At 41.0% G+C, this 15,353-nt stretch overlaps 1 protein-coding gene across 3 annotated transcripts in view; it reads left to right on the top strand.

Annotated features, from left to right (window-relative positions):
• The window catches only part of LOC122559777 (anoctamin-4), a 194,091-nt gene that overhangs the window by 17,078 nt on the left and 161,660 nt on the right, over positions 1 to 15,353 (top strand). The window lies entirely within an intron of this gene.

Here is a 15,353-nt window from a genome sequence, read left to right as displayed (position 1 = left end):
TATCATTATGGCTCCATTTTCAAGCTTGATCACTGATGTTAGTAACAAAGGAAGTTCTGTATTTATCAGGGCCTAGAAAGGAATAATTGGTCTTTACAAAGTAAATAACATGCCCCAAAGCAACTGTTTTCCCAAGCAGGTAAAACTTTAATGTCACTTTATACCTTCAAAGGACTGTGTCAAAGGGGAAAGGTTATATTTTTATTTCTATTAAGTTGCTATTTATTGAAAATCTGAATTCTTAAAGTGTTTTAAATTGGTTAATCTTCTGGCTGGTACTGAGATTGTAAAGGGGGTTAGTAAACTCCACTAGCTAGATGCTGGTTTACAATGCAGTTGACATCAATAGAACAAAGCTCACTTTCTGCACTGGCTGAGGTTACAATGTAGGTCCCACCTTCTCAACCTCAGCCCTCACCTTAGGCGAAGTGAACTTTTGGTTAAACTCAGCACCAGTCACCTATCTGCAATGACAGTGTAGTCCTTTGAGACTATGGCTGCTTTACTGAGACTCACTGACATCAGTGAAGAAATAGCCTGATAAAGGGGAAGTTCAAAACTAGAGGGCATATTTCTAAGGTGAAAGGAGAAAGGTTTTAAAAAGGACACAAGGGGCAACTTTTTTACACATAGGGTGGTTTGTGTTTGGAACGAACTGCCAGAGGAAGTGGTGGATGCAGGTACAGTTGCAACATTTAAAAGACATTTGAATAAGTACCATGAATAGGAAAGGTTTGGAGGAATATGAGCCAAACACGACAAGTGGGACTAGTTTAGTTTGGGAACATGACTGGTGTGGGTTTGTTGGACTGAAGGATCTATGACTATAAAGCACTTTCACATTATGAAAGAGTTTATTAGGGTAGATGTGGAGAAGTTGTGTCCATTTCTGTGGGAGACCAAAACTAGGGACGTAAATATAAAATAATCACAAATAAATCCAACAAGGAATTCAGGAGAAACATCTTTACCCAACGGAAAGTGAGAAGTGAGGGTCATGATTAGATTCAGCCAGAATCTTGTGAGATCCTGGAGCAGGGTCCAGAGGCTGAATGGCCTAATTTGTATATTGTTTATTTAAGGGAAGCTGGACAAACACATGAGAGAGTTGTATAAGGTAAGCGAGTGAGGGATTAGGATGATGGGTGGTTAGGGTGGGTCAGGAGGCAGTCACGTCAGGGCTGAGTTGGGTGTCAGGAGGATTGATGGGTTGGGGGTACGTTTGGTGTTGCGATGCTCAGCTCAGGTTGTGTTGAGGAGGTGATGGGAATGAGGGGTCAGGGATCAGTGGTGAGTCAGGGATGGGGCTAGTGTCGAGAACACAGAAAAGGTTTTACTCCCTGTAACCTTCACTGGGTAATGATCCAAGTGAGTGTGTTGTAACTCTCCAAAGTCTCTAACACTTACTCAGGGTTGGAGAGTTCTGCAGGAAGGCTCTGCACACCGAATAAATGATGATGAAAGGCTTTTGCCCGAAACATCGATTTTCCTGCTCCTCAGATGCTGCCTGACCTGCTGTGCTTTTCCAGCACCGCTCTGATCTAAACACTGAATAAATGGCTATCTGATGTTTAAACACTCCTGGATAATTCTAGCAGTTGATGAGTTGGGATCTCCAAGGGATCCTATAGCATATCTTCCAGGGTAGATGGTTGTAAAAGGTTTCTCCCAATCGGAAGATGTGGGCCAGAGCAAGTCTTTGTAATTTGAAGGCTGCACTCAGATATCACTGAGGTAATGGCCTGAGCCAATGGAACAGGTCAGTGGGATGTTGTTTTATTGTCTGAAGCACAATGTCTTCAGTTATTTCTCTTCACCTTTGCCAAAACAACGGATTGTCAGATCTGGGCAGGCAGCACAGGGCGAGTGTTGGGAGCCTGTGGAAGTTCCAAGATGCAGACTCTGTGGGTATCACCCTTGAAGTTTGAACTTCTAATAGTTTAATTCCCCCTACTCCTGGAATCCTCTGAAGTGGTCTCCAACTCTGAAAAAGAGCCAGAAGCTTCAGCCAGTTCTGATTTACTTACCTAAATAGGTCCCCAGGAAAGGTTCAACAGCAAAACCTCATCTAACTCCTGGGGAAATCCATAACTGGTTCCCCAGTCACTCACAGCGACCTCTAATTCCTCCCTTAAATACTCTCCCCCCACTTCCCAGTACAAGCCCCCCCTCCCTAAATCAACCTAATCCGACTGCTCCCCAATCAGATCTGACTAATTCTCATCAATCTGACATGACTAACCTTTAACCTGACACTGCCTCGTGATCCAACCTACCCTGACCCCTCTGCCCACCCATTCCTTCATGTTGAACATTTAACCATATCTTACAGCAGATAGTGCCCCAAGAAACAAAGAGGTAAGGGAGGCGTTTGGGTGTCATTGGTGCTGACTCACTCTGCAGCTCTCTATTTGTATTCTGGGCTGTGGGAGTCCCTCTGCGCAGGGATTGTGCACTGGATGTCTGCCCTTTATCAACCCATCCAGGTCAATGGGTAGTTTTCCATTTCATCAGTATCAGACATAGAGTTCCAATACTGATCGGAAGAATTGGGCTAATGCCTCTTCCCCCAGTACCCTGCAGGACTGACACCTTGGACAGGGGACTACATTCTCAACCAGGAACAGGTCCAAATCTCTCCTGGAAGAGTTCTGTGATTAAAAATTCACCACAGAAGATGTTAAATGCCAGAGGAAACATCACAGAAGTGCTTCACAGGAGGCTCCCAAGCACTGAGGATGTCACCTAGACAGGGGACGAAACGTCTGCAACACAAATTCTCAGCTCGGCGAACAGAACCACAACACCAGTGGATTGACTCCTGATTGCCCTCTGAAATGAACTAGTGAGCTACCTTGTACAAGAACAACATGTTGACTCTGAAGCAATGCCCACATCCTATCAAAGAATAATAAAAGAAATCAAGGTCACTTTGTTTGTACACTTTGTAATTATGACTCCCTGATTTTCCCTCATTTATTTAATTTTAACAAACTGTTGATGACAATGTGATAATTTTCCTCCAACTAATTTTCTAATTGTCTGCACAGTACACTGGGATAATCTGTAAATGCTACATAAATTCAAGCCTTTTGAAATATTCAGGAAAATATTTATAAAACAAAGAACTGCAGATGCTGAAGATCTGAAAGAAAACAGAAATTACTGGAGAAACTTGGCAGGTCTGACAGCATCTGTGGAGAGAGAAACAGTTAACTTTAACTTTTTGAGTCCAGTGATGCTTCATCAGAATGTCAGAACTGCTGGATCTGCTGAGATTCTCCAGCAATTTCTGTTCTTGTTTGAGGAAAATGTTATCTTCCCACATTAATATTTATCAATATTGTAAATGTTTGAATTTGAAATTTTGTTCTCATTGCTTTCTTTGTTTTCTGAACTGTGTTTGCACAGAAATTTATGAAGTAAGGAGGCCATTTTCATTGGAAAATAGTTTCTGCCTGACAATGTTGCACCTCCACTAGATGGCGGTGTTGGAACCACAATATGTAATGGTGCTGGTGTGTGCGGCCACACTGAGGTGAAACAGCAGGCAGGAAGCTCTCAGGCATTGTGATCAAAATCTCTAGATATATTGTTCCTAGTTTCTGATTCTGACTACTCAATCTGGTCAAAACATGACAAACATTCTGGTCATTAACTCAACAGCTGGCCTGTACTCATCTGAGCTATAGGATGGAGAACATTGAAGATGTAACATTTCCATAAACAATTCATGGTACAGAGAGGGATATACATTCTCAATATCACTTTCCTTTTCTACCTGATTCATATAGGAATAGGTGGAGGCCGTTCAGCCCCTCCAACCTACTCTGCCATTCGATGAAATCACAGTTGATCTGCATCCAAATTCCATTTACCCTCCTGGTTCCATAACCCTTAATCCCCTGACCCAATAGCAATTTGCCAATCTCAATTTAGGATCCAATCACAAATTTCAATCTCAACAGCTTTTCTTCTGCCAAGCAGAGCTCCAGTTTTCCATTCCCCTTCGTGTGGAGAATTGTTGCCTCAATTCACTCCTTGAATGACCTAGTTCTGAGTTTAAAGTTACACTACTTTCTTTGAACTCCGAAAGAAGACCAAAGACCAGAAGAACTATATTCCCTCCGTGTCCTATTAACTCCTTTCACCATCTTCAACTTCTCAATTCAGTCATGCATTAATTTTGTAAACTCAAGGGAATCTTTTCTCCCAAAGGAGAGTGAATCTGTGGAATTCTTTACCTCTGTGGAGGGCTGTCGAGGTTGGGACATTAAATATGCTCAGGGCTGAGATAGACAGATTTTTAATCAGGAAGGGAATCAAGGGTTAGGGGGAAAAGGTAGGAAAGTGGAGTTGAGGATTATCAAATCAACCATGATCTTATTTAATGGCAAAGCAGACTTGATGGGCTGAATGGCCTATTTCTATTCTTACATATTATAGTATTATGAATATAAAGCCTATCTTTGCATCTTGTTCTCAAAATTTAACCCTTTAGTCACGGTGGCACAGTAGTTAGCACTGCTGCCCCACAGCACCAGAGACCCGGGTTCAATTCCCGCCTCAAGCAACTGTCTGGGTGGAGTTTGCACACTCTCCCCGTGTCTGCGTGGGTTTCCTCCGGGTGCTCTGGTTTCCTCCCACAGTCCAAAAAGTGTGCAGGTCAGGTGACTTGGCCATGCTAAATTGCCAGTAGTGTTAGGTGAAGGGGTAAATGTAGGGGAATGGGTCTGGGTGGGTTGCTCTTCAGAGGGTCGGTGTGAAAAATGTGTTGCTGGAAAAGCGCAGCAGGTCAGGCAGCATCCAAGGAGCAGGAGAATCGACGTTTTGGGCATAAGCCCTTCCTGAAGAAGCTTCTTCAGGAAGGGCTTATGCCCAAAACGTCGATTCTCCTGCTCCTTGAATGCTGCCTGACCTGCTGCGCTTTTCCAGCAACGCATTTTTCAGCTCTGATCTCCAGCATCTGCAGTCCTCACTTTCTCCTAGAGGGTCGGTGTGGACTTGTTGGGCCGAAAGGCCTGTTTCCACACTGTAACTAATCTAATCTAATCTAATCTAGTCCGGGGACCATTATACCCCAAAGATCAATACAGCTGCCTTGGGTTGCAAAGAGAGGAAAAAGCATGACAATAACAAGAGAGGAGGAACAATCTACTCTCAGGTACAAAATTAAATTCTAAATATCTTTAAAACAATTAGTCTTTTTGACAAGTTCATAAGAGGTATCTCCCTCTTCCACAGTCAGTCCTATTTGACTCCGAGATATGTCCAAACAGGTTAACAAAAAATACCTTTTTCACCAGATGTGTTTAGTTAATAAAGGGGTTACAGAAAATATTTATTCAATATACATTTACTGAATGATTAAATCATCTTTTCCCATCTTCCTCTTTGCTCAATACCTGACCCAATTTCTAGAATAGCGCATCCCGTAGAAAACAATTGAATGATTAATTATATTAACAGCACAACTTTCCTTGGTCTGTTTCCATCCTTTAAAAGAATGTTACTTGTATTTTTTAAGTAATGGGATTTTAAAATGGAAATAAGAGAAATTGTTTGCATTTCCGTAGTGCCTTTCAGTAACTCAAGTTGCCCCAAAGTGCTTCAGAGCTGATGAAATACTTTGGAAGGGCAGCATAGCAGATGTGACGAGCGATTTCCAAACAGTAAGTTTGCACAAACAACAGTGAGATATCAACACAAGCGTTATATCCAGGAAGGTCTGTGTATCCAGAGAGACAGTGCTGAGCCGAGTGAGAGAATGTAATTATTCAAAATGAACATTGCAGGGCATTTAGAAGGAGACTTCAGACAGATATTTATTTAGTACCTAAAGCAGGGCATAATAAGGTTTACAAAAACAAGATAAAATGGATGCTGGAAATCTCAAATGTAAACAGAAAATAATGGAGAAACTCAGCAGGTTGGGCAGCACCTTTTGGAGACAGAAACAGAGTTAATGTTACAGGTCAAGAATTTTTTTTCATCAGACTCTCCTGCGTTCTCACAACAAATCCTCGCACTGAAACATTAACTCTGTTTCTGCCTTCACAGATGCTGTTGGACCTGCTGAGGATTTCCAGTATTTTCTGGACAATGTGGCACATCTTGATGTTAATGTTGGATGTAAAAACTCATGTTAATTGCATATTAATTGAGACAAAATGCACACAAGACAGAAGTGAAATCTCAGTTATATATTTTCACAATGGGAACAGAGATGTCTAGTTTGTCTTGATGACCCTTCTCCAGAACAGGGGTCACTGGACTCAAAAGATTGACTCCGCTTTCTCAGCACAGATGCTGTCAGACCTGCTGAGTTTCTCCAGCTATTTCTGTTTTTGGTTCAGGTTTCCAGCATTTGGAGTTCTTTCTTTTGGAATTTGTTTTATGCACAAATAGAAACTACAAACTCGAGCATGTTCTGTAGATAGATTTCACTGCTAATCAAGAAATGCAATACTGTGTCACTTGGTTACGAGTATCAAATTAAAAGCACACCATGGTATTATATTTTAATGATGCATTGAATAGGGATCATCTTCCAATGTTTGAGATAATGAATTTTTGCTGGTTTAAAAATCTGCAATGAACAAAGTTGACAGGGAAGCTCAATGCATCACCTTGAGGGTGAAATTGGGATCTGACAGGCTAGGATTTGTGCCTTTATTGAAGGAGAAGCCTGGGAATTACAGACCTGTGAGTCTGACCTACGGTAAGTTGTTGAAGGTAATTCTGAAAGATAGAGTTTATATGCATTTGGAGAGACAAGGAATGATTAAGGATAGCCAGCATAGTTTTGGGCAAGAGAAATGGTGTCTCACAAACGTGTTTTTGAGGAGTAACCAAAAAGACTGGTGAGCTCAGAGTGGTAGAGATTATTTACCTGGACTTTAGTGAAGCCTTTGACAAGGTTCTGCATGGTCGACTAATTAGTAAAGTTAGATCATGGGGGATTCAGTGTGAGCTTGCCAATTGGTTTAATGGCAGGAGACAGAGAGTGGTGGTCGAAGTTGTTTTTCAGACTGGAGGCCTGTTACCAGCAGTGCTCCACAGGGATCAGTGCTGGGTCTGCTTTTGTTTGTCATTTAAATAAATGATTCAGATGAGAATGTAGGGAGTCATAGTCAGCAAGTTTGTAGATGACACCAAAATTACTGGTATAGTGGACAGTGAAGAAGGTATTCTAAGATTACAAAGGCATCTTGATCGATTGGGTCAATGGGCTGAGGAGTGGCAGATAGAATTAAATTTGGATAAATGCGAGGTATTGATAAAACAAATAAGGGGCAGAACTTATTTTTTGTTTGAGAGTGTTGGTGGGTTTGTGTGCTACTGGGATTCTGAGGGGTCTTAGTAGTCTGGCTGTCATTTCTGGAACTTCTTTAATGTATGGTAAGGCGGTTAGGGTTTCTGGCTGTGTTTGGTCTGCTTGTCGTGGTTTGTTCTTGAGGAATCTGCGCACTGTATTTTTTGAGTATCCGTTCTTCTTGAATACGTCGTATAGGTGGTTCTCCTCTGTTTTCCGATGTTCGTCTGTGCTGCAGTGTGTGGTGACTCGTTGGAATAGTGTTCTGATACAGCTTCGTTTGTGTGTGTTGGGATGGTTGCTGGTGTAGTTAAGTATTTGGTCAGTGTTTGTTGGTTTTCTGTATACGCAGGTTTGTAGTTCTTTCTTTCGACTGTGACGTCCAGGAATGCGAGTTTGTTGTCGGTTTCTTCCTCCTTGGTGAACTTTATGCCTGTGAGGGTGTTGTTGATGATGTTAAATGTCTCTTCTATCTTGTTTCGTTTTGTGATGACAAAGGTATCATCTACATAGCGGACCCAGATTTTTGGTTTGATGGTTGGTAGGGCTATTTTAGTCTTTGCATTACCGCTTCTGCTATGAATCCTGATAGTGGAGATCCCATGGGTGTGCCGTTGGTTTGTTCATAGACTGTGTTGTTGAAGGTGAAGTGGGTGGTGAAGCACAGGTCCACTAGCTTCATGATGTTTTCGTTGGTAATGTGATTGATGGTGGTTGGGGTGTGTGTGATGGTCTCTTCTAAAAGTGTGGTAAGTGTTTCCTTTGCCAGGTCGATGTTGAGGGAGGTGAACAGTGCTGTTACGTCGAATGAGATCATTGTTCATGAATAGGAGAGGTTTGGAGACATATGGACTAAACACAGGCAAGTGGGACTAGTTTAATTTGGGAACATGGTTGGCATAGATAAATGGGCCAAAAGGTCTATTTCCATGCTGTATGACTCTATGAAGATCTAATCTATGAGATTCCATTTAAGTGTGCAATGGGGTCACCAGGATCAAACTGCACACCAGATTGGGAATGAAAGCAGCTGGTCAATATTTGTTATTATTATATTATTCAAGGGAACTGAATTTGCAAAATATACAATAACGTGACTGTGCTGTCCCACTTGGACTTAGATTTCTAAATCCCAGGAATTGACGCATAACAGGAAGACCATCTTTCTCAGCATAATTTGCTGAAAATTGACCATTGGAAAATTTCAATCTCAAGTTACGTCTAACACAAAGCAAGCTCTAAAAAACATTGCATTCATAGCTAACCACACCCTCTGATTAAAATAATCACTAGTGTGGGTTTATGCTAGTTCCACATTTTTGAGTACCTTCTAGAAAGTTGTAAAATCGAAAGATTTCTTTGAATGTCTGGACATTAAAGTATTGCTTTAAAATCTTCTAAGCATTTGATGATAATACTGGACAAGATAGATCCCAGAATGATACCTGGCTTGAGAGCTCATAAGATTAATATTTTTTCTATTTGTTTATTCTGGTGATCAGTCACTGAACATGTTCATAGGAGACTGTGTAGTCTTACCAAAGCAATATCAAATTTTCTTATTCGAAAGTAGAAAGTACGCATACTGTGTTACACAAATAGCAACCATTTGAAAAGACTTTGTTGCAATTATTAGAAATAAAACTTAAACCCATTGTACTCTCAGCAACAAGATACTCAAACCTCAGTCAAAGTATGACTCTGATTCTAAATTAAACTTCCTTCTTCAGCTGGTGTGGATTTTTTTTTCTGGCAAATATCTGTATTTACTCAATGTTATCTTCTTTGGTTATTTTACTTTCATGAAATTATTAATCAACTTGCTAACAGAGCTCATTTATTGCTTAACACAAATTTTCTAAACTCCCCTTCCATGGTCTTCTGTTTCTGGAACTTTCTCTCACTGACATTAAACCACCCAGAACCTCTCTCCTCCTTCTCTGATCATCTTGGGGACTATTAATCCTGGACGCCCTTTCTCCCTGAATGATCTGTTTCTATCTGTAGGAAACTTGCACATTCCCTGTCCTTCTGGATTGTTCTGCCATTCCAGTAGAACAAATGTCTCTTTATGTGTTCCCTGTGTCATAGGATACCTTGTTGCTAGACAACGGCAATATGTTTCCTCTCTTATACTTTTTGTTTTCCAAAGCACTGAACTATTCACCTCAAAGGTTTCGATCAGTCTGATTTAAATGCAGGTAAACAAATTTCCACATTCCAGTATCACTCTCAGAATGCAAAAATGAAACTAATCCATTCCACTCTTAACCCACACAATGTTGAAATAGAAATCAAAATTAAAGCTATACATGGGTCCTGTCTGTTTTAGAAACAAAGTTTCCAAATAAAGATAAAAATATGTAATGACCCTTCATCAAAATACAAATCAATAAGTCTACACAGAAAGTAACAAATGTAATCCAATGAAACTAGAAAATGATTCTGGGCAATTTTAAACATTCATTTTGGATGATTTAATATTAGGTCACTCACAGATGGCTGACTAAACACCAATTGAAAATATTTTTATCATAATAATTCAATTTCCAGCTGTGTTAGTGACATAGAATGATTACAGCTCAGAAGGAAATCATGTGACATTAAGAAAACTGTACCAGGTTACTGCTCTTAAATCTACCATGGAATACTTACTATGTTTATCTTTTAAATCTCAAGTCTAACCTTGTGCTGGTTAATGGGAAATGGTGGTGTCCAAACTTTGAAATTATACCACCAGAAAGGGTAAGGGCAGCAGATATATGGGAACACCTGTGATAACACTATGGCTTTAAGAATTGTATTTTGACCTTTTTTGTATAAAGAAAGGTTGAGACGAAGGTGTTGAGCAGTCTGCTCAAAGCCAATAAAGTAAACAGCTTGTGAGGTCTTAGGGTGTAGGTTTGCTCGCTGAGCTGTAGGTTTGATATCCAGACGTTTCATTACCTGGCTAGGTAACATCATCAGTGACGACCTCCAAGTGAAGCAAAGCTGTTGTCTCCTGCTTTCTATTTATATCTTTCTCCTGGATGGGGTTCCTGGGGTTTGTGGTGATGTCATTTCCTGTGTGTTTTCTGAGGGGTTGATAGATGGCATCTAGATCTATGTGTTTGTTTATGGCGTTGTGGTTGGAGTGCCAGGCCTCTAGGAATTCTCTGGCATGTCTTTGCTTAGCCTGTCCCAGGATAGATGTGTTGTCCCAGTCAAAATGGTGGTTTTTTTCATCCATGTGTCGGGCTATGAGGGAGAGAGGGTCATGTCTTTTTGTGGCTAGCTGGTGTTCATGTATCCTGGTGGCTAACTTTCTTCCTGTTTGTCCTACGTAGTGTTTGTGGCAGTCCTTGCATGGAATTTTATAGATGACGTTGGTTTTGTCCATGGGTTGTAATGGGTCTTTTAAGTTTGTTAGTTTTTGTTTGAGAGTGTTGGTGGGTTTGTGTGCTACTAGGATTCCGAGGGGTCTCAGTAGTCTGGCTGTCATTTCTGAAACTTCTTTGGTGTATGGTAAGGTGGTTAGGGTTTCTGGCTGTGTTTTGTCTGCTTGTCGTGGTTTGTTCTTGAGGAATCTGCGCACTGTGTTTTTTGAGTATCCGTTCTTCTTGAATACGTCGTATAGGTGGTTCTCCTCTGCTTTTTGAAGTTCGTCTGTGCTGCAGTGTGAGGTGGAATAGTGTTCTGATACAGCTTGGTTTGTGTGTGTTGGGATGGTTGCTGGTGTAGTTGAGTATTTTGTCAGTGTTTGTCGGTTTTCTGTATATGCAGGTTTGTAATTCTCCCTTGTCCTTTCTTCCTACTGTGACGTCCAGAAATGTGAGGTCTTGTTTTCTTTTAAAGATTGAACAATAGAAGCAGCCTGAATGAGTGGTGTCAAGTTCCCACAAAACTGGGATTTTTAGGTTTAGCTTTCTGCAGTTGTTGGGATCTGGAAGATGGATGTGGAAGCTCTTATTCCTCTCTCTGTTACATCTAAAAGCTGGGGTTCTCTTCCTGCTCGTGGAATTGCTTGTGCGACAATTTATTTTATTGAATTTGCCTTTGCCAAGGGTGTGTTCATGGGATGTTACTATAGTAAAATAGTTAATTAGTTGCAGGTATATATATATTTATAGTTAAGCATTTCCATAGAGTTACAGTTAAGCCAATTCTTTTATTTTTATTTTGTCTGTATTTTAACTGTAGTGCAACAATAAAGTGTTTTTTGCTTAAACTGGAGTACTTTGACCAATTGAATTGCATATGGAATGCAATGCCTTACACTTACCTTTAAAATAGGAAAAAGTTAGAGACTAGGCTATCATCTTAATATAATTTGAAGGCTGTCCAGTAGGTGGGGAGTTCCTTGTCAGGCTTGCAGGACCTGGCATTAGAATGTGGAGTGGAGATTGGGAGGAGAGATGTGGGGCACTGCTGAGAGCCACCCCTTTGCTGGCAACTCCCTTCAGCCAAAACCCTCCACCCAATGTCCCCCAATCCACTAGCTCTCTGGGATCTGGGTCTGGGTCTGGGATTCCCTGATGCACCTAGTGTTTGTTGGCAGTTAGTAGAACATTTTGTTCAACTTAAACAACACAGTTCATGAAGGTTGTCAAGAGGAAAATTACTGGAATTGGATCAGGAAGAGATACTTCAGTTTTGTGGAGAGACTGGGGTTGGTCGTCTTTGAGCTTGAGTTTTAATTGTAGCATTCAAAAGAATTAATAATGTTGGTTACATTAATAAGGGGCAACAGATTTTGGTAGCAGAGGGTGTTATATACAGGGGCGACAGTTTTAATGTAATTGGTAAAAAAAAAACTGGCGGTTGCACAATAAATTTATTTAGAAAAGGACAAAGTGAAATTTAGAATCTAGCATACATTGCTTGAAAGGCAGATATATAGATGAATTCATACATAGTTGTTGTTGAAATTAGGGATGGGCTCTCCTTGCCAGGATGAAGACCAATAAAAACTATTTTTAAAACGTGCACATTAACCTTGATTTAATTTCCCATTGGGAGAATTATCCTGTAGGAATTTTAAAATTTTCTACTCCTTCTGCTGGATTTTGAACTCTTCTTCCCTACTCTCGGTTTAATTGCTCACGTTAGACAGCTAACTTTCTTTAAGCAAGACAATAGTGAAACAAAATACTGTCGATTGATAGAAACATACATCTATTTGACAATTTTAACGTGATACCACAAATAAACATGGAGGTAGGTTGGAGTTGTCTTATAATCGTCACATACAGAGATTGGACAGGAGATTGGGTTATTTAGACAGGGAAAGGGTATGGTTAATGAAAACAGTACTTTATTGCCATTTTAAGAAATAGAGAGTAAAATTGACAGATGAAAGAATCGAGAGAGAGATCTAGAGAAACATTTATTGCCAATCTAATTGCTTGTGAGGAAGGGGTGGTGAACTGCCTTCTTAAACTGCTTCAGTCCATTTGTTGTAGGGACAATCACAATGTTGTTCGGGAGAGATTTGCAGGACCCAACAACACCTAGTGAACAGTGATATTTTTCCAAAGTCAGGATGGTGAATGGCTTAGAGTGGAACTTTGCAGGTTTTGGTGTGCTTTTGTATGTTTGCCCTTCTGGATTGTAATAGTCGTGGACTTGGAAGGTGCTGTCTAAGCGGCCTTGATGAATTTTTGCTGTGCATCTTGTCAATGGTACATGCTACTGTTCCTGTGTAATGGTGTGGAGGAAGGGAATGGATGTGCTGCCAATCAAGGAGGTTGCTTCGTCTTGGATGGTATCAACCCTCTTGAGCATTGTTAGAGCTGCACCCATCCAGACAAGTGGGGAGTATTCCATAACACACCTGACTTGTGCCTTGTAGATTGTGAACAGGTTTTGGGGAGTCAGAAGATGTTACTCACTACATGAATCCTAGCCTCTGACATGTTCTTTGTAGCCACAGTTTTTGTATGTCTGTTCCAGTTCAGTTTCTGATCAATGGTGACTCCTAGGATGTTGATAGTAGGCAATTCAGTGATGGTGACAACACTGACTGTCCAAGGGTTAGGTTGTCTCTGGTTGTTGATGGTCATTGTTTGGCACTTGTATGGCATGTTTGTTATTTGCCACTTGTCAGCCCAAGCCTTGTTTTTCTCTATGACTTGCTGCATTTGAACATGGACTGCTTCAGTATCTGAGGATGAAGGAATGGTGCTGAACATTGTACAATCATTGGCGAACATCCCCACTTCTGACCTTATGATGGAGGGAAGGTCATTGATGAGGCAGTTCAAGATGGCTGAGCATAGGACACTAGCCTGAGGAACTCCTGCAGAGATGTCTTGGAGCTGAGATGACTGACCTTCAACAACCTCAAGCCCTCGAATGACCAGTTGCTCATCAGAAGGCAGCCTTGACATCCAATTAGGGATGGTGGGTAGGCTGTCAAAGCAGGAGGGCCAATCAGAGAGCTTCCAGGTTGATAGAACCATTAGTCTGCATTGGCAGCTAAGAGTAGGAGGAGGCTTTTTGAAATGGAGGAAGCTTATTAAATTTACAATGCAAAATGACTTCTGAAGTAGGACTCTGATGTGGTGAAGTCTATGTTTGTAACAGCCAGGGATGCAGATCCAACATTAAGCCTCCAGTTGCCACTGGCACCTCCAACTTACCATTCCAAAGCTGGCTAAACTGACACCCCTCTCCCTTGCCACAGGGATCTGCAGGCAACGTGGAATTCCCAGTCAACCTCCATCAACAAGCTTTAAATGGGAGAATTGTCATACATACGAGTGGCATGAGCTCCTGTTACAATCCCCAAAGAGATCAATAACTTTTAAAAAGTATTTGAATTTTTAGTGACCAACTTAAAGGAAACAGACAAAAATTCCAAGCTCTAAGACATTTACTGTAACAAACTAAAAGCAACCAGTTCTGAGGAAGGGTCACTGAACCCGAAACGTTACCTCTGCTTTCACTCCACCAATGCTGCCAGACCTGCTGGGTTTCTCCATCTGTTCAGACTAAAAGCAATGTTGTCTAATACAGCCAACTACAGAAAACAGAACCCTTATTAGCATCTCAATACACCAATAACCCACGCCACGTATGTACTGAATAACATACTTTACACAGTGTTTCGGAAGACAGTCTAACGTGATTCCCAGCTTCTGACAGGTTCACATCTCCCTGTTTCTTGGAAGTGTACAGGCAAATTGTCAAAGGTTCTCTCCCTCAGTCCTCTGAGAACTCCTAAACCGAATGACAGCAGTAAGTCTCACTCGAGTGATTTCCTCTCCCAGCTTCTCCTGGGAAAATCTTCCAATGTCCCAAAATTGCTGTGGATTTCTTCTTGTCAATGGACACGCTTTCTCTGGTATTCTGTCTGGTAGTTAACAGAGAAGATAGCCTTTTCCTTTCCAGCAATGGCTGCTGTTCTCTAATACTCCCTCTTTCTCTCTATTCCTTTTCAAAGTATTTGAGACAGAACTTCTGCCATCATAAGAACATCAGCTTCTATGTTTTTCAGGTGTCAAAACTGGCATTGTGTATTTCAATAGCACATGAACGGGGACACTAGTCTCCATGGTAACCAAGCTATATAGCCAGCTTTGGGCTGAATTCATAACAGTTCACATTGCTTTCTTCATTTGACCATTTTACCCTAAATTAAGAAAGACAGTGTAAACGATAGGCCTGAATGTTCCTATATTTTCACTGCGTGTTATTTTCAGGGAGTTTCATGGAGCTTTCCCACCTTGGCCCTTGGCAACTATTCCCACACAATCGTTTGCTGCTAACCCCATTAATTATGCATTTGGGCTCCATATTGATGTTGAGAATTGATTTCCCAAATACTTGCCATTGCCCACATTGCTCAAAAGCCAAGAACATTCCGCCCATAATCAACTTCTGGAACCATACAACTGTTATACTTAGGACTATCCCCTGCCTCAGTTTCTGCCCCTGACAAGGAGCCAAAGGTTTAAATAACCTATGTTGGAATCTATTGGAATCTATTGGGATTTATTGGGAACTCACATGTTGGAATATTTCAATGTGGGTTTAAATTGTCTCAATACCCCATCAT

This window comes from Chiloscyllium plagiosum, unplaced genomic scaffold (assembly GCF_037043375.1).
Source record: "Chiloscyllium plagiosum isolate Xiang-an unplaced genomic scaffold, Cpla_swu_hap1 HiC_scaffold_19, whole genome shotgun sequence".
Lineage (NCBI taxonomy): Eukaryota > Metazoa > Chordata > Chondrichthyes > Orectolobiformes > Hemiscylliidae > Chiloscyllium > Chiloscyllium plagiosum.
Note: the sequence above shows the minus strand (reverse complement) of the source record. Positions and strands in the feature narration are given on the sequence as shown.